General features: G+C 31.2%; 1 long non-coding RNA gene across 1 annotated transcript; it reads left to right on the top strand.

The window, feature by feature from the left end:
• Window positions 1–5: 5 nt before the first annotated feature.
• LOC124109470 (uncharacterized) lies at window positions 6–21509 on the top strand. Its single transcript, XR_006856961.2, has 5 exons — window positions 6–297; window positions 9879–9943; window positions 19257–19390; window positions 19873–19906; window positions 20876–21509. It is a non-coding gene; the product is annotated as an uncharacterized LOC124109470 (long non-coding RNA).
• Window positions 21510–21524: the final 15 nt, after the last annotated feature.

The raw sequence follows: 21524 nt of genomic DNA on the forward strand, positions 1-21524 counted from the left end.
CTGTTCCGCCTTTACTTCCATTTTCGTTTCAGGAGGCGTGGTGGCACTCAGTTCATAATTTTGGGCCAATAGTGTTGCTCCTTTTTCCAAACACTTATTAGCATAACCGTGAACCAATGGCATTGACCCACACACTGGCTGCAAGCTGCCCTGTTGTCTTCCAGGCAGGTCTTTGGCTGAGTGGGCAGAACCTGCTATCAAGAGCTGCTTGGCTGCAGAGGTTTGTCACTTAGGAAGAAAACACTCGCCAGTACAAGCGGAAAAACTCTACTTTCACTACAGGGACGTTTTAGCAAGGTATGTGTACTTATTCGTATATATTAATACAGATGAGATTACATTCTCTCTCTCTCTCTCTCTCTCTCTCTCTCTCTCTCTCTATATATATATATATATATATATATATATATATATATATTTATTTATATATAATTTCACACATTGCTTATTCATAAGTAATTGATTTACAGATTAGACACAGGCGATACATGATGGCACATACTTGTAATACCAGTTATTAGGATACTGAGGAGGGAGGGTTGACAGTTCAAGTTTCCTTTTCATTTTAAATGATTAATAGAAAATCTATTTCCAGGATTTAATCTGTTTTACATAAATTGTCAAATTTGGGGATCAAGAGTTACAAAGTATTATATCTTTTTACTCTTAATATATATGGAGTTATTCAAGGTGCCTCTTCTTTAATTCCTGATAATTGACAATTTTTGCCCCAATCTTCAAACAGTTTGGTTAGGAATTTATCTATTATATGTTTTCTTTTAATATTCAGGTTTGTATTAAATTTTCTGTATTCATTTTCTTTTACCTACTTTATGGATTCCGAGTTTCATATTTGTTATATTGTGCCATAGATTGAATTTTTTTCTTTTTTTTTATCGATGTGACTGCGGAGGTTAATTTTTTTTGAACTATTTTCTTTCTAAAAGAAACATTTAATGCTACACATGTTCCCTGTCAAAACTATATAAAAGCACTCCATAGATTTTACTTACATCTTCAATCTAGTGTAAGTTTTTAAAAATTTTATTTATATCTTTTATTCATGGATTATTTAGATTTATGCTCTTTGATTGCCAAATATTAGGGATGTTATACATTTTCTGTCAGTTTCTTGTGTGTGTGTGTGTGTGTGTGTGTGTACCTGTTGCCCAGGAATGGACTCAAGTATGCAATGTATGCAGTGTGACTGCTGTACCATTGAGCTATTTACCCCAGTCCCATTATTATTGAACACATACATATATTATATGATATCAACAATACATTTTGATACATTTTGATGTTTGTTTTATCCGTGGTTTAGTTTAATATTCTTTGTGCATTTGAGAAGTGACCTTTTTGTTGGTGATGGGATTTTGTTCTGTAAATGTAAAATAGTTCAAGTTCTCTGATGATTTCATAAAGATCATAATCTATGAATTGTTGAATTTCTGTGTAAATTTTCTGTTAATTGTTGAACAAGTGCTGTTGAAATCTCCAATTCTGTCGTTGGGCTTAAGTATATTGCTTATAAGTCTATGATTTTATGTGTTCAAATACTTTAAAAATTGGGGGGAGAACATACAAATATAAGATTGTTAAGATTTATGGAATGGTTCTCTTCATCAGGTAATGTGCCTTCTATCTTATATAGTAGTTTTTATTTTGAGGTTCATTTTCTCTTACATTACCAGACTTACTTGAGCTTTCTTTTGGTTAGTGATTTCATAATGCAGATTTTCTTCCATTGCTCATAAGATAATAAATGATTTTAATTAAATGCCTACCAATACAGAAATAATCTTATTGTAGTGTTAAAGTGCCTGACTTTACGTTTGGCATATGAACAGCATATCCAGTCCAATACTCTTTATATAGTCTCATTTTATGCCAATACCTTGACTTTTATCAGCAAATTTATAGAGCCCAAAGAGAAGGTATTGACCACTCCATTCATTAGATATAAAAATATTACCTCAATAAGAGACTACCTCAATTTTATATTTGAGAGTTTTTTGACTAAATCATTATTATTTAAATGAGGTCAATGAAAATCATTGAGTTAATCATAGAAATCTTTATTTGCCTCATAAAGAAAAACTCTAAAGAAATACATTATTTAAAACTAAATGTCTGAGTGAAATTCATGAATAATGGTTTCAATATAGAATTCATCTCCTAATGTAACATATCACTTTCCCCCAACTTCCGAATCAATAGGACATTGTGTCACTTAAATACAGTACTTAATTTGTGGTTAGTGCTAATGTTGTGTTGCAGTAAAACTCACAGGGAATATTTTCTGCATTTTCCCTACTCCTAGGTCTTTTCCAAACAATTTCATATGCAAAGGATGACAAAAAAATGCTAGCATGTTTCCTAAAACTCCATTCTTCAGGCAGAATGGAAAGATAAGTTACTCTGACCATTTTTTTTCTCTTCCTGTCTATCATGAATTGAGTCTGTGTGAAAATAAATCAGAGTGTATGAAATTAACTTGTGCTATTTAATTCTGTCTCCTTCAGGAAATGAAATGAGTTATTAAACCAGAAGCAAACTTATCTTATTCCTCTTATTTCTTCCCTTTTAGGAAAACCTTCCTGCAATTCTATTTTTGTATGGATGGGATCTATCACTGAATTTAATCTTTACTATGAGATTAGCATCAAAACTGCTTGAGTGTATTTGACTCATGTTCAATCAGTAACATTTGCAATACACTATTATTTGTGGAAGACTACACAAGTTGTAGGTATTTACTGCTGTTGTTTTGGATACACTTAATTACATGAATATCTTCTAATTGTTTTTGCAATGCCCTACCAAATATTTAAGTGTTTTTAAGCCATTTTTTTTTCTGAGTGGAGAATCATTTCACCAAATTCAGAATAACAACTGCAAGGTGGTAGAACAAAGAATTGAGAAATGATATAATAGTACTAAAAGAGAGCTTTGAAATCAGTGTAATTCCTTTTTTTTTTACAAAAGTAAAAGATAAGGCTCAAATGAAATGATCAAAGAACTTTTAAAAAATTTAAAGATTTTCTGTGTGATCTTCTTTGGATACAAAATCCTGAATTGTGCTAATCTCTACCCTCTTTAGGTTCTTTCTTTTTCTAGACATACTTTTCATTGGTTTCTACCTTCATTCTTCATTACACCAAACATTTAGGAGTATCTGTTCTATATCATATACTGTTCTAGTCTTTTTGAATACAGAAGTGGGGGGAAATTAAGTTCTCTTTGTCATCTGGGGTTTATATTTTGGTAAGGAAAATGTACCATAACACAATGAATAAATGAGTTGCATAAAAGAGGCAAATGAACCATGGAGTTAACAAAGAAGCCCAATTTCCAGGAAAATCTCCTGACAGCAGTTTCTAAGGCATTGATTCATTTCATTTAGTTATCATGTAGTAGAAAAAAAACCTACCACTTCAAATTATTCCCCCTGAATAATTAGAAATTTGTGTCCTTTGACCAACAACTAACTAATCCTCCCACTTGGAATCCCCAGGCCATGGGAACACCATTCCATTGTCTTCTTCTGAATTCAGTATTTTAGATATCATATGTAAAAACAATTGTGAATATGTCTTTCTGTAAATGCCTTTCTTCACATAAGAAATGGCTTCCCGATCCATCCATGTCATCACAAATGACAAGACTTGTATAAAAACAACAACAACAAAAAAGTCAAATAGAAATCTATTTTGTAATTCATTCTTCAATTGGTAGATAATTTGGTTTCATCCAAGTTTTGAGTATTTTTGAATTATGCTGCACTGAGCATGGAAATACATATTATCTTTTCACAATACATGCTCTAGGTCAGTAGGTAGATAAATTGATTGATTCATTCCATGGAGTATTGCTGGATCATATATGATCATATGGCTTCTTTATTTTTAATTTTACAAGAAGTCTCCACAGTGTTTTTCATATGGTGTACTTATATTCCTATTGATAGCATATAAGAGTTCACTTTTTTCATTTTCTCTCTGAAAATTGTTATCTTTTATCTTTTTTAATAACAGCCTTTTTAATGGTGTAAGGAGATATCTTGTAGTTTTGATTTCCACTTCTTTTATGATTAGGGATATTGATTTTTTTCAGAAAAAATCTTATCATTTTTATGTTTTCTTTGGAGAAGCATCTGTTCAAATTCTTTGCCATATTTTAAATAATTTGTTTACATGAAATCAAATTATTAGATTTTCTTATACACTTTATATATTAGAATCTTATCAGATGTATATTCTTCAAATAGTCTCTTCTATCCTATAGGGTTTCTCTTTAATCTTGTCAGTGGTTTTATTTCCAGAGCAGAAGCTTTTTTGTTTGATGTAATCTCATTTGTCTACTTTTACGTTTGTTTCTGTGTACATATCTTAGTGATTTCAGTGTCCTGAAGTGCTTCCCCTACGTTTTCTTCTACTATTTTTATAGTTCTAGGGCTTGTCAGAAAGTTATTGACAAAACCAACATAATGAAAATTTTCTACTATGTTTCCTTTTAGTAGTTTCATATATTTTATTTAAAATGCTAAAAAATCGTGAAATCTTTTGATATACTGTGATAGACAGGCCTAAATTCATTCTTCTCCATGTGGCTATCTAATTGTCCTAACATCATTTATTGAAGAGACTGTTCTTTTGCCATTGTGTTTTTGATACTTTTACTGAAAATCAATGACAAGAAATAACTGGATGTATTTCTGGGTTTTCTGTTCCATTTGTGTTTGTATATTTTTTATGCCAGTACCATGATGTTCTGGTTACTATATCACTGCAGTTCATTTTTGAAGTCAGGTAGTATGATGCCTAAAGCTTTGTTATTTTTGTTCAAGACTGTTTTGGGCTACTTGTGATCTTTTCTTGTTTCATATACATTTTAAGATTAAATTTTCTGTTTTTCTAAAACTTGTCATTTGACTTTTGGCAGAAATTGCATTGATTCTTTAGAGCACTTTGGGAAGTATAGATCTTTAAGTATTACCAGTTCTTCTAATTCATGACCACAGGATGTTTTTCCTTCTTTTATCTGCTTATAATTACTTTCTCTAACATATTTTATACTTTTCAGTGCACAGGCATTTCACCACCTTGGTTAATTTTTTTTAATATTTATTTTTTAGTTGTAGTTGGACACAATACTTTTATTTTATTCATTTACTTTTTATGTGGTGCTGAGGATCGAACCCAGGACCTCACATGGGCTAGGTGAGTGCTCTATCACTGATCCACAACCCCAGCCCCCATCTTGGTTAATTTTATTGCTAATTACAATTAAGATTTTTTGGTGTTATTATAAGTGGGGCTGTTTTCTTGATTTTTTTTCTGATATTTTTTAGGGTATAGAAATGCTAGTGATTTTCTATATCCTACAACTTTACTAAGTTCATTTGATATTACCATCAGTTTTGTTGGTAAAATGTTGTATTTTATCTATACAAGATTATATTGTCTGCCAAGGTACTGTTTGCCTTCTTCCTTCCTTTTTATGTGGGTCTCCTTTATTTTTTTCTCTTGGATAGTTACTTGATTCAGATTTCTTGTAATTGAATACAGTGGTGAGAGTGGGTATATTTTATGTTTTCCTATTTAGAAAAAAATCCACCCCCCACTTAGAATTTGATGTTTGCTATGGATTTGTCATATACGGCTTTTATTGTGTGGAGATACTTTTCTTTTACACTTACTGTATCAAGTTTTCTAAACAAATGATGTTGAATTTTGTTTAATGCTTTTTCTGTATTTATGGACATGTGATTGTACAACTTTGTCATTCATTCTGTTAGTGTGATATATCACATCTGTTGATATACATATGTTGACCCATTCTTGTATCCCTGGGGAAAATCGCACTTGATCACGGAGAATGATTCCATTAATATGTTAAATTTGGTTTGCTAATATCTTGTTAAAAATTTAATCTATGTGGGAGGAATATTAAACTTTAATTGTTATATGTATTGTTTAGTTGTAGATGGACACAATATCTTTCATTTTTTATATAGTGCTGAGGATTGAACCCAGTGTCTCACATGTACCAGGTGAGCACCCTACAACTGAACCACAACCCCAGAACCTGAACTTTAATTTTTATTTCTTTTTTTGTCATAGTCTTTAGCATTATTGTAATAATGGCTTCATCAAATGTGTTTTGAAAGATTTCCTTTTCTTCAGTTATTTAAATGAGTTTGCAATCATTAGAATTATTTCTTCCTAGAGTGTTTAGTAGAGGTGAGCAATGGCTCTAATACCTTGGGCTTTCTTTGGAAGAATATTTATGACTGAATCAACTTCCTTACCAAGACTCTTGCTTTTATAACACTAGTTTCAATATCATTTACACAGAAAAGATACTCAGTATAAAATCCATTTTCTTAAATTGATTAGTGCTGTTTTGTGTTCTAACATATAATCTATAGTTCAGAATGTACTAGGGGCACTTGAAATGAATGCATATTCCACTGCTGTTAAATTAACTGTTCTATTCTAATGTGCACTTTATGTCCAACAGTTTCATATATGTTTCTCTCTGAGTGATCTGTCCTTCATAGAAAGTGGTAGATCAAAGTCCTGTACTGTTACCGCATTGCAGCGTATCATCTTTCAAAACTATTAATATCTGTTTTAAATGTTTAGATGCAGTAATGTTGGGTGCCTATGTATTTACAAGTGTTATATCCTTTCAATGAATTAACCCATTTATAATTATATAATGAGATTTTTGTCTTATTTTACAATTGTTTTAAATTTAAGTTTTATTTTACCTGATATAAGTACAAGATACTCCTTCTCTCTCTTGATTTCCATTGGCAGGCAACATTTTATTATATCCCTTCCTTTACAGGTTTTTGTGTCTTTACATGTAAAACAAGTCTCTTGTATGCAGCATAAAATTTTTTATTTTAACTCCTCATTCAGGTATACTGTGTCTTTGATTTTAGAGAACTATATTTACCTTTAAGTTAATTAAGTTATATTTAGTACTCCCATTTTTGTTCACTGGTTGCTTTATATATCCTTTGCTTCTTTCATCCTGTCTTCCTTTGTAAATAAGTGAATTTTCTCTGATGGTATGCTTTCATTCCTTTTTTCTTTACCTTTTTGTAACTATTATGTTTACCATGTGGTAACTTTACTTTGTGGTTACCATGATAATACATAACACCTTTTTTTTCAAGGCCAAATACTGAACTCAGGGCCTTGTGAATGCTAGGCAAGTGCTCTTCCCCTGAGCTAAATCCCCAACCCCTGCATAACACATCTTAAACAGCTATTTCTAAGCTCATTACAAATTATCTTTGATCACATGTATAACTCTTTAATTTGATTCCAGTACCACCTCTCAGAGATTAAATTGTCAGTGGCACAATGTACATAGTTTATTGAATCTGTGACCAAATTCTTGGGGCTATTGCTATTTTTAAGGATTTTATTTTCTATCATTCATGCTAAAAGTATAGGTAATTTGCAGAGCATTATTACAGTGCTAGAATATTCTGAATTTGACCATATCCTTCTTTTACTGATGAATTTTTACCTTTATATGTTTTTGTTTTACTCATTAATGTTCTTTTCTTTTTCCTGAACAACTCTCTTCAGAATTTTATGAAATAGATTTGACAGTTATGAACTTCCTCTGTTTCACTGTCTCAGACAGTATATATTTTTCTATTTCTGAAGAACATCTTTATATGGCCCTCTATTCTTCATTGGGACATTTTTCACTTCAGCTCTTTCAGTTCATCTTCTTATTCTCTCCTGGCCTGTGAGGTCTCTGCTGAGAAGTCTTATTGATAATCCCTTGTGTGTTATTTGCTTTTTTCTCTTCATTTCAGCATTCTCCCTTTGTGCTTGACTTTTTACACTTTCCTTAAGATATCTTGGTGTCTTATTTGAATTAAATGTGATTTGCAACTTTGACCATCCTATACCTGGCTATTTTATCCATATTCAGAAAATTACTCTTACACTATTTTTTTAAATAAGCATTCTATGTTTTCTTTCTTCTCTGCTTCACAAACTTCTCTAACTTAAATATTCACTTTTAATTCTTTCCAATGGGTTCTATAAGCTTTATTCTTTTCTATTTATCCATATTTCTTTATCTCTCTATAGATTTTTAAATAACATACATTTGAGTTCCCAAATTCTTTTTACTTTATCAATTCTCCTATTGATTTTTCTATTGTATTTTTCATTGAATTCATTATATTCATTTCCAAACTTCATTTTATTTGGTTTTTTAAAAATTGGAATTTTTTTGTTAAAGTTCCATTTTAATCATTTATCATTGTTATTGTTTTCCAGTAATTTCCAGAAATTCACTGAATTTCTTTAAAATGATTATTTTTAATTCTTTGTTAGGTTGCATATCTCTATTTCTTTTGAGTAAACTACATTGAGACTTTTGTGTTTTTAGTGATATACTGCTTAAATTTTTCATGTTTCTTATTCCGTTAATAGAATTTCTGTGCATTTTAAGGAGAAACCCATTTCAATCTTCTCAGACTTACATTGTCTGAAAAAGATATGTACACGTGCAGAAGATCTGTCAGGATTTTATCTTGTGTCGTGGTAGTTGGTTGAGATGCCTTGTTGCTGGAGTCCTTCAACAGTGTTGCCTGGTCATTTAGTTAGCAAACAGCAAGCCTAGAATGTAGGTCCAGGGGGTGAACTTGTTGACAGGATCTCCATAGGTTCTGAAGTCCAGGTCCATGAGGATGGACTCAGAGCCTAGGTTAATAGAAGTTGGTCCAGAAATTCATGTTTCAGTCTGAAGCCTGGATCCATAGAAGTTGACTTAGACCTGAGTTTGCCCAGAGCCTTATACCACTATGACAAGACTTGAGCCAGAATTATGGGAGTGTACCAGGAAGCCTGGATCTATAGATGTGTTGTATGGCCTCAGTCTATGTAGTTCAGCCTGACATTGAGGACAGCTAGGTGAGTCTAGACCTTGGGTATGCTGAAGCACAAAGTACGCTGAAGCACAGTTCCCTGGTGCCATGGGAACTACCCAGACAGGAGCCATGGGTTTGATCAGTGCTGGATATATTTGGATCCTGTGTGTACAAGGACTGACATGGAGGACAGAGAGGAAAAATTACTTATGTTTCTTTCAAGGACAAAAATGTTTCTTTGTTTGAGAAATGACTATATGTAGGTATATACTCTCTTTATCCTAATAATCCTGTTATCAACATTGTACCATATACCTTTATTTAAACAGAATGCACAGGAAGTTGCTTTGTTTATCAGAAAATACACAGAAGAAATAAAGTTTTCTTCTGTTGAAGTCTAAATCTCTTGTGAGCAACTTTATTGTGGCATTTCTTTGTTTGGATGAATCACTGAAAGCACAAAAACATATGCCTGAATAGTAGAGGTTTTCCACTGCATTTTGTTGCTGTGATAAAAATGGGTGCACAGAATTGAGTGAATTTATAGGCCAGTTCAATGTGCTGACCTGTCATTTGCTGGAAAAGTTTTCTGCAGTACCTTCACTTTGGGTATTGTACTGCCCTCTCCTAACTGATAATTTATCAGTAATGGGTGTTTCGAAAAACAAAATCGTTGAGACTCTGAGCGATACTATCATTTCTACTTTCCACTAGAAGATAATTTCAAATTTTATTATATGAAATGTGAAGTTGATATATGGTGATTAATTCAGATGCAGATAGATGTAAGATTGCTGAAATGATATGTCAATATGGGAGTAATTTTGTCATTTAAATGGACTTTGTAATGAAATTATTTTACCATTAATTGCATCATTAGTCAAATTTTCTGAATCACTGGTGTGATAATCCAGTGTCATTAGTACTAATCTGAACTCTCTTCCTCCATGTTTTTATCTTACAGTGGCTGCTAACTTGCAGAAGATCATAGATGATCCCAAAGCTTTAAAAACATTGACATTTAATTTGGTAAGTGAGAAACTATAGAAAAAGGGTAATATTTTGCCATGTTGATGATATCAACAATTAAGAATATAGTTTAATAACCCCCTCTGTAATTTTGATGTTGTTTTGGGATCGTTGTTTGCTTTCATCATTACTTTTCTGAAATATATTGGAACATTGTCTGATCATGAGTAGACATTTCCTATATCATGAATATCCTCATTCTTCCAACACGTTTATATTTCTATATCTTCTGTACCTTGGATGCCCTGGCATTTCCTTGCTGATTAAGTCTATATACTATGAAAAACAAAAACAAAAAATACCAAGTTAACTTTTACTCTTTGAAAGCTTTCTCAGGTTTTAAAGAAGAAAGTGCATATTAGTCCAAGTTCATTTTTAACATCTATCCTTCCATATTCAGTGTTTATTATACACACAGTAATTTTGCTTTTGCTACCCTTCTGTGTCTCAAACATATCAAAACCTAAGGAAGTGTTCTTGTGTGAGATATTTCAGACTTGAATACATCTAGACTTAAGTTTAAATAATTCCTCAGTTACCTCAAAATAACACTATATAATGTACAACCAGAAGAAAGAGAAGTTATACTCCATCTATGTACAATATGTCAAAATATGTTTTACTATCATGTATAACTAATTAGAACAAATAAAAAATACCCTAAAATCAGTATTCTACAAAGAGACCAGTGATTTTTTTGATAATATATTTAGACAAGGTAGATCCAGAGCAGCAAACAACCAGCTAGCATATCCAGCATGTTGTAAGGTACTTTACAAATTCTGTGGAGAGAAAAATGACCAAGAATCCATGAAGAAGTCTTCTTGGTCTTCTTGTGTATGAATCAATGTTCCTGGTACTTTCTGAACTTGATTTTCTTATCTGAAATAGGAAAACCTAGTAAATGAAATCTAATGTTAATATTTTCAATATATCTCTAACTTTAGTGTTTGTAAGTTCTTTTCTGAATAGAAATAGAAATCAAGGTTTTATAGGTAATCATTTCTTATGAAACTTGCATAGGCTTCATTGATTCTCTTCATCCTTTTTTGACACTTGATCCATATTTATTTATAATACAGTTTTATTGATGCATAATTGACATATAAAATGCACATTTTTATGCATGTCCATCACTCTGAAAGTGTCCTCATGCCCTTTTTTTGTGGCAAACACTCAACATGAAATACATCCTCATAACAAAGTTCTTTAGTATGAATAGTAGTATGCCATGCAACAGATCTTTAGAAGTTACTCATCTAGCACACACTTTGTATACACTGAAGACAATTCATTATTCCCCTTTATCAGGCCTTGGCCACCATCTTCCTCATTTCTGCATTTATAAGTTCAACAATTTTAGGTACTTCATGTAAATTCAATTTGCACTTCTGTAAGTGGCTTATTTCGCCTTGTATAGTATTCTGCAAGTTTATCCATGTGGTTGCAAGTGATTAAATTTCCATTTTCATAGACTGAATGATATTACTGAATGCATGTAAAAGGTGTGTGTGTGTGTGTGTGTGTGTGTGTTATGCTTTTTGAATCCATTCATCAGTTTTTATGTATAATGCCTCAGTCAACATGGGAGTGCAGATATCTCTCCATACCCTGATTTTGATTATTTGGGATGTTCTACATAACCCATAAGGGAGATTACTAGTTCTTATGGTAGTTTCAGTTTTCATTTTTTGAGAAAAATCCATACTGTTTTCCATAGTGTATCTGCCATTTTTCATTCTTACCAACACTTACCAAAAAGTATTTCTGTTTGTCCTCTTCCTTCCAACATTTGTTAACTTCTTTTTTCATTTGCAGTGCAGTGAAACCCTAATGGGCATGAGGTAAACTCTTACTGGGGTTTTGATATGCATTTTACTTTTGATAATAAGTGAATTTCAACAGACTGAAAACAATGACCAAACATGAACATAATAGCAGAAAATACTAGCAGAAAAGTCATAATAATATGGATTTCATTTTGATATAATAAAATACTAATAAATACTAAATATCAAACTTTATCATGGTAGATAAAAACAAGTTAGAAGTACAAATAAAAAAATCCCCAAATCCAGTGTGGGTTTTACACTTACATTACTGCTCAAAAATATAAAGAAGTTAATATTCTATTAGTGATTTCTAATTGGAATATGTTTGCATTTTTTTTTAGTATTACATGCCATTTCAGAAGAATTTGCAACCATTTTTGCATACTGATAACCTAAGTTGAAATTATGACAAAAAACTAAAAATGTTCTAAAATCTGTACTATAATTTCCAGGGCTCATATTTCAGTCACTCTATGGTGACACATGGGCACTGGCAATGGAATACTCAACCTAATGATTAGCAGTACCTTTGAAAAGTGTTTTATATGAAATGCTTATGCACTTTTTAAAGTATTTTTAAATTGTAGATGGATACACAATACCTTTATTTTATTTATCTACTATTTTTAGTGTGATGCTGAGGATAGAAGGCACTGCCTCCCCTGTGCCAGATGAATACATTACCACTGAGCCACAACTCCATCCTCTACTTATGCACCTTTGTTACAGTTATACCCTTTGGAGAATAGTCAAAAAAATTGAATTAAAAAATTTATTTTAAATTTACCTAGTACTCCTGGATAAGTCTGGTAAAAAGAAAAACCTTTTTTCATAAAATTGTCATTAAAGTTATTTAGCAAGGTAAATAACAGCAAAATCATTCCAAAGCATAGATTTTTTGCTTGCATTAATTTATGTACAAAATATAGCAGTCTAAACAAAAATATCAAAAAGTTAACTTGATAAAAAATTTGCTAGTGTTTCAGCCTGAACTTATACTAAAACTTCCTGTACTGATACAATCAAACTGTTAACTCACTTTTTAGAGAAACCTGGAATTTTGATTTTCTGTTACTTGAAAAATAAGGTCATAGAAAACTTAGTAATCTTTCTGAAAATATTTAAGATAAATCATGGTGGATTAAGTGTTTACTAGTCTGTTTGGTTGGTTTTGATTTTTCATAACAAATGCATTTTCATCCCTTATTAATTACAAGGAGAGAAGAAAACACAAAATACAAAAATGAAAAAGCATACAAAAACAATTGTGCACTCATTTCAAATATCAATGATTCACATATTATAAGGAAACATTTTAATTTTTATTGAAATATAACTTTTGAATCCTTAAAGGAGGCTTACATCATTCATTTTCAACAAATAACTACTTAGATGCTGTATTACATGGTTACAATTAACCCAGTAAAGTTTTAGGCAACTCCAAGAAGCCTCTGCTCTGGGTATCAGTTTAAGGCAAGAAATGGCAAATACTCCCATCCTGCAGATTCCAAGATAAACAAATGTTCTTTCCTCAGAGAAGCCATGGCTATCTTAATTCCTGCTTTTTCCTCTGAATTATTAGCTCTGTCTGTTCAGAGACCATAGTACTATTTTATGTGAAGTAATCAGCATAGTAACTTGCACTTAGTACCTAATGAGTATACAAACAGAGAGATGAAAAATTGTGGTATATATGTGTATAAAAATTGTAATGCAAATAAATATAATATATAATAAAAATATATACTATATTATATATATAATATATATGAAAAAAGAACATGTTGGACAATTATTTTTTATAATATGCTAAGAGTTGCAACTGAGAATACCAAGATTAAAGGGACAAGATTTATTTTTATTTTATGAAGGGAAACAATATATAAGTAAATAAATTTCAAGAGTGAGGAGAAAAGAACCTTACATTTTTGAAGAATGTTAAATAATTACCACAATTTTTGTGCTAAAATTGGCAAAGTTGGTGGAGAAATATGACCAGTCACTTAAACAATAAGGAAAAACAAATCATAAGGCCAATTGTGAAGATTATGTTTAAAATTAATTATATTATCTTTAGAACTCTTATTTGAAATAAGAAAATGTTGACTATAAAAGCTCTACTTATAGTAGTGGGGCACAAATCATTCTGTAGTTCCTGATGACTGGAATATGAATCTATTGTGTATGTGAGTTTTCTTTTTCATTTATACAGATAATGGTCTCTAAATCACATGATAGATAAGAAGAACCTAAAACATAAATATGCTAGAATACTTTGAAATATTAATACATTTAAGTGGATTTGAAGTTTCATTCTCTTGAGATAAGGAATGATCAAAAGCCTTTTCTTACATTTTTCATTGTTCAATTGAAAATAGAAAAAAAAACTTTCAAAATTATTTAAATGATATCTGAACATTATCATTTTTAGGAAAAGGGAAAGGTAAACAAAAACCACATCAGGATTTATGATATGTAGGATTTCATTATGTTAGTAAATGACTCACTTTGTGATTCCACTCACTTTGTGACAACAAACTTGGACTTTCTCCTTCCCATCAATTCAATCTGTCTAGTTAGTAGATAAAAGACACAGCAAGTCTTTAGAAGAAATAAGTCAGTTAATGTATCAGTATAATATGTTTGCCCTTAATATTATTTATTTGAATACTTTGACAGAAGGAGCTAAATTTCTACTGCTCTATTTAAACATGTTTATCTTTCAGTGATTGTTAAGGTATTTAACAGATAATGATTGTTTCCTGGATGCTTTTAGCCTATTTAATTTCAAAAATCAACTGATGGGAAATTATTTCTGAACCTAAGTAATAAAACCACAAATACCAATGTAATTTTTATTTTCCCTTGGTATCCTATTCCCATCCCTTTCTTTTCAAGCATGAGGGTCTAGATAAAGTCTAACAATTCTCCAGGTACAAAGAAAAAGGCCTTGGGGCTGATTTTTGATAAAAATATCTAAATAGTATGACTTCATTAATGTAACTACCACGTTCTCCAGTCCTAAATTGGTAAATATTTTATTAAAAATAATTTGTTTGGGAACTACTAGAAATCAGTATATTGTTTATCCATGATGCACTCTAAAATGCTAATTACCCAGTATTTAGATGCCTACTGTGGGCAGTATTAAGTAAATATTACACATAATTTTGATACAGATATTAGAAGCTAGATCTTCAAATTTAAATTTAAAAAGGTTTTGTCAGTATTTTAATATATTAATATATTTTCACTTTTGTGTGGTACTGTGTTTAACTAAATATCTTGATTATACTTATAATGGCTAATATTTATTGCCAATTTAATTTCAATATTGTGTCACTTGGATAATTGAGTGTGTTAGCAAATATATCTCCAGCAGTAGCGGAGATATATTTCTCAGATAATACTAAAATTAACATTGTTACTGATATATTTTTGGGGAAGAAGAGAAGCACCCTAAATGATTATTTTATAAAATGATGAAGCCTATAAGTTTCTTAAAATGTGGATTTCATATTGAATTTATATTAATATTTTCTCAAAATCAATGTAACTGTACCATTTAGTAAGTATAATGTGTACCACTGAATAAATAGTAAACCATCTTACTTGGTTTTAACCTTAAAGACATTAAAAGCAAGTTATTTGCATAAGACTACACTTTTTCAATCTCTGATAGGCACATATTACTAATCAATTTGAATAAGTATTAAAATCACATGAATATTAATATCATAGTTAATGAAAAATAATTAGAATTTCCAAACAGGTAAGTAGATAGCGAATAGTCACACTGCTAAATACATAATGTCAACCTCATTTTAGTCCAAATTTCTATGAGGGTAAATAAAATAGTTATGTGAGGGGAGGCATAATTTGGAAAGCAGTTATATAGGTCAATGCTTAAATTTTTTTCCAGAAAATATTCTAGCTAAGGATTTTATGTTTAGATGCAAGTCATTTTTGCATTACTTTTTTATTAATATCTTGATGGCTCAGAAGAAAATATATTTGCTAAAAACCTTTGAATGATTATGAAATCTTTTTGGAAAACCAGGTAAATTACAGCTGATATAACTTCTAGTAGTTAAAAGTGATTTGGAAGTTACATTTAGAATATTTTGATTCTTGGCAAATATTACAGTGCCTGGATAGATTTTCAACTCTCATACATGTTTTTAAAGATTAAAGTGCAATTTGTTAGTTTTGGAATAATAGGATTTATGGAAAGCTAAATTCAAAAGCTTTAAAAAAGAATTCTATTGATGTTTTATTATAGTTATCTTTTTTAATGCATAAAATAAGTTTCACCTGACCCACATTTCAATATGAATTATAGTGAATCTATTATGAAATATAAACTCTATCTTTGATATTTAGTGTAGTATCATTATACATCACTTCTACTGGGAAATATGCTTTTTATTAATGGTGGTCAATATTTTCATCTCTATTCATTCTTTTAAACACTTTCATTTATACTTAAACATATAAACTTAAAATTAAATTATAATTCCACAGAGAATATATTAAATTGTTTCCTATTAATAGGTGAATTATTTTTCCTTCATTGGATGATAAAATAAGACTACATGTGTTTTCATTTGTACAAGAGAGTTAATGTATTTTCTCAAAGAAAATCCTACAATATAAAATAGTGTTGGAAAGTTAGCTTCATTATAGACCATATTGTACAAGTGAAAATGCAATAAAAATTTAAAGGCAACATTTGGAGAGGTTGACTTGTAGATTTATATAGGAGGGTATCTGTCCATGCCCAGAATCATCTCTTGTTTTACTTTTTCTCAAGAAGGAATTAGTGACAATTTCAGTGTTCGTGATGAAGTGTCTATTAGATGTCTAAATATCCTCCTGCCAATCTATCCAGAGCCCATGTCCTGGTCTTCTTTATTGTTTGGAGGTAGGGCTCTCTCAGTCAAATGTTGGACTTGTAGGCTGTTTTATTGGTTTATTGGCCCAGGTTGGAAAATAGATTATATTGAATAATTTGTGAGCCTGATCCACCAGCTTCCCTTTTGTCACATCAGCCATATGATTATTAGTTGGTAGTCTTGCCTGAGCCCTGTTTATGTCAGAGTGTCTATGAGAGTGAATACATATAACAAAAACAATTGGTAACACTTTCTCTGTGATGATGGGTATCCACAGACTGATCTATGTGTAGCATTAATAGCCTGATGTATTACAAATCATCTTAATTTTATCATGCAAAGTTTTCAGTTAATGTGGTCATATGTATGCACTTGTTGAAAGCATCACAAAGGAAATAACCATTGTTCACCATCAAAACTCTATCAAATTAATCCCTTTCCTAACATTTTTATTTACTATCAGTGTGTTGAAATGTCTGCAATCACCTGTGGCAATTCTCATGGGCAATTTTCTATAATCACCTATTTTTATGTGACCACTAAGCTGTGGATCTTCTTCAAAACTCAACTGGGTTTACCTTTTTATTCTGTATCATCACACCCTGATAAGAATCATCCATGTCCATCTAATTTCCTCAGTTTTCCTTGTTTGGACTTTGTGGTGTCATGTGTCTTTCTCCACCAGTCCTTGTGTCCAGGTATGTGACAAAGACATTTCAAAAATACCTCTCAGCTTTTCCCTTGGCACCTTGCTGCAGTTATATTTCCTTAATTTCTTGCCAAACTGTAACCACTCCATCCTCCAGCCAGCTGATCATTACGAGCATTTACTCTATTTCTAAGGAAATGTTTACAAAAGAAATTAAATAATTCTCTGCAAATATCTGCCATAACTTGGGATTCTTTCTTACTAAGTCTTTGATTAACTGGCACAACTATGAGTTAATAATCTGTGTAATATACGGAGATGAGCTTTGGAGCATAACTTCATTATTTCATAATAAATTAAGATGATTAATAATACTTAAACTAAGATCAATTATAATATTTTAAGTACATAATCAATTAAATACTTTTAATACATAAGTTAAGATGATTTCTAATACTTTTTTAACTTTATTTAATTGTTGTGTCACATTGGGAAAATTGTTAAAATTCTCTGTATTTCATATCATTTATTTTCTTTTCTTCAAACCTATAAACTTTAACCTATGTTAGGACTGAACTCCAATCTGACTTTTTTAAGGGCATGCAATTTAGAAGGAGATGCACAGACAGAAAATTGTCAGTCAATTTTCCAGTTTATAGTATGGTTACATTAATTTACTTTCTGCCATACTTACCACTAATAAATCTTGGAGGCCATAAGCAGCTCAGTGAGATCCTGTCTTCAATAAAATATAAAAAAAGGCCTGGAGACATGACTCAGTGTTTAAGTGCCCCTAGGTTCAATCTGGGTATGAATAAAAACCTTAGTTTCTTTTTTTGTGTGTGTGCTATTTTATTATTTTCTATTTCTTTTTTCTTTTTAAATTTCTTACATACATGACAATAGTGGAATTCATTACAATAATAAATATCTATTCACAGCACAATTTTTCGTAACTCTGTATATAAAGTATGTTCATGCCAAATTAAGCCATTATACATGAGCTCTCTTCTTATTATTATTTTTTGCATTACAATTTTAATACACTTTTATATCACAATTTATCATATCTCTGTTTGTATATAAGGTATGTTGACACCAAATTCACATCGTCATCATTATACAAAATACATTAATTCCTTTTTAAAACTGAAGATACACCTCCAAAATTTGAGAAATTTATGCAAAATTTTGTAGTCAGTAAAATTAGAACTAATTATACCCTGGCTTCTTTTCCAATTTCAAAAACATTACTTTTATATGACTTATAATTTTTTATTCCTTCATTGGAAAGTATATTTTAAGCATATGAAGCATGTAACATGTATTAATTCAATAACCATATATTAAATACTTATCATGAAAGTTTAACATTGTTGAAATACAATGAAGTCAAAATTCATTGTATAACTTACTGTATATTCTAGTAGGGAAATAAGGGCTATGAATAATGTAAGTCAGAGTAAGTACCTATGTACTTATGCAGCACTTTATAGAGCTATTTATACAAGGAATTTGGAGACTCCTTCTTGAAAAAATTGATATTTGAGGCAAGATGTAATATAAATTAGAAACTGAGTCATACTAAAAATTGAGGGACAAATTTTTAAATATTAACCAATGCAAAAGCACAGATGAAGGAGTATGCATTAATTGTTCAAAGCTCACTAGTCACATGTAAAGAAAGGGAGAAGAATCCAAATTAGCTGAGTACTTTGGTTTATGTGTGGTCTGGTGGATGTGTTCACCAAGGGTCTATTGTGATTAAATTTTTGGCACCAGGTTGGCACTGTTGGGATTTGATGCTACCTTTGGGAGGAAGGACCCCGTTACAGGTACTATTGTGGCTATGTTATTGAAAGGGATTATAGGTTCCCAGTGCATAGCACATGAGTGTGCCATTCTCTTTCTCTCTCTCTCTCTCTGTTCCTGTATAGCAAGGGAAATGTACAATTTTCCCCACATATGAAGTCCTGTCAAAATATGCCTGGCAAAATGCGCCACTATCCACCATCCTCACCAGTGCAAATCAATAAGACTTCCTGATCTTGGACTTTAATCCTCCAAAACTGTGAGTTAAATAAATTTCCTCTCCTTTTTTTCTACCTCAGATATTTTATTGTAGTAACAAATGCTGACTGACATGTTTAGGATAGAGGAGAATGTCAAGAATAGATAGGGTAAAACTTCAACTGTCATAGTAAGAAGTTTTTATTCCACAGATCTTTATAAACTGGAAAAGTATTTGAGAACATTGTACAAGGGATTAATATTACATGACTTGCATTTTAAATGAATTGGTCTGGTTGCCAAATGAAGTATACATGTTATGAAGACAAAAGAGGAAACAGGATTTGTTGGTAACTAATGTAATAATCCATGAAGAGTTAAAGGTAATATGAACTTAGATCAAACCACAGGGTTTTATAAAACTTTGTGTCAATTTTCGAGAGAAGGTTACATGGGCTTGATGTAATACCAGGGGGATAACATAAAGATAACCCTGGAATGTAATGTGTGTGTGTGTGTGTGTGTTTTTTTTTTTTTTTTTAGATTACAACACTAAAGGCAGAGCCAACAATCAGAGGTAAGATTTTAGGATTTCTGACAAATTATTATAAGTAATTTGAATATATGTGCCCTGCAACTAGTTGTATATCCACATCTGAATTTTGGAAAACATTTAGGATAGAAATTTTAAAATGGAATTAGAAGACTATACAGGGTGTTGACAGCCATCCTATTAGATTAGATCACCTAGGGAGTTAACTATAGACAGAAGAGGAAGATCCCAAAGATTAAATTCTGGAGAATTCCAAAATTCAGAGTTTGATAAAAGTATGGGATATCTGATGAAGACTCTTACCTTGATCCAACATTATTCAGGCTCCTTGGGGCTTTCTTTTTGAATTTGCCTTGACCTTGCTCTCCATGTCCAATGTTTGGCCTCTCTTGGTCAGTTTTCACAAAAATCATCCCAAGCCATTTCAACAAGTATCCCCCCACCCTTGACATCTGAATTCCTTTTATATCTGAACAAGTTACTAAATCTCCTTGTATATTATATTTGATGTGTAAGCCTTTGATCTGTTTTCCCAAAGAACTTTGTTGAGTTAATGTAGCAAGAATATTCCAACTCTTGATCTTTCCTCTTAGGGATTTTCCATCAAGTGACACCCCCAGTCTGCTCCTTAATTAATGATTCCCAGATATGTTTGCTGAATTAGGGATTTGGCATGATCTACTCTTATTGTCTTGAACAAATCTTAATCCTTTTCAAAAGTTCCACATTATTTTTATCTTTAATGATTCTGCAACTCAATATGAAGCAATCCATAAAGTTGAAAAAAATATAGAAAGTAAGTTTTGGGAGAATTAAATCTCGTAATCTAAACAAAGTAAACATTGCAGAAAATAAGGAGTGATTGATTTGTGTCATTATGCTACTGTTGGGGCAAGATCATCATTAAGGACTAGTGACCATCTAAAGTCATTTGTAACTTTGAACAGACCCTGAACTTATTGGGTATAAAATATTGTTTTGAATTTGATTCAGAGAAAATTATCCAGATGAATTGGAGACTGAAGAAAGAGAATTTCTTCACTAACGGAGATTTATCTAAAGTTGGAGCAGATACCCTTGTATGTGGAGAAGCACATGAAATTAAAGGAATATTTTGTTTGATTTATGACAAAATAAAGTACTGAAGAAAATTTTTATACTTGTGATTCAGTAGCATAAGTGAAATAATGGTAAGGCATGTGCAACACTATTGTAAGAGAGCTTAAGAAGGGAAGAGACTATAGGATCCCACGCACAGGGGCAGAGACATATTGAAATTACAAAAGAGCAGGAAAAATTCTTGGGTTTTAATTGTAAATTTGTCAGGCAAATTTATACGTGTATACCAGAGAGGAGCTTGGGAATTTTTTGTTGGGAGAATGTGTATATTGTTGAATAAAGTAAAGGCTAGGGGGAAAAAGAAGCAGGGAGCTGAAGACTGAAAAAACACTATGCCTATCAGTTTCAATATGGAAATACTATGGCTTCATATCTATCAAATGATATGATCATTACCTATCTTAAAATGAAAGGCTTTTAAACTATCACTTATAAAATTGAAAAAGTTAAAGAAGATAAAATGAAAAAAATGTAAAATCCTATAGTAGGAGCACAAACAAATTAAAAAGACGATAGCTTCCCA

This window comes from Marmota monax, unplaced genomic scaffold, assembly GCF_021218885.2.
Source record: "Marmota monax isolate L192 unplaced genomic scaffold, Marmota_monax_Labrador192_F-V1.1 WCK01_AAM20220418_F8-fsc01573, whole genome shotgun sequence".
NCBI classification, from domain to species: domain Eukaryota; kingdom Metazoa; phylum Chordata; class Mammalia; order Rodentia; family Sciuridae; genus Marmota; species Marmota monax.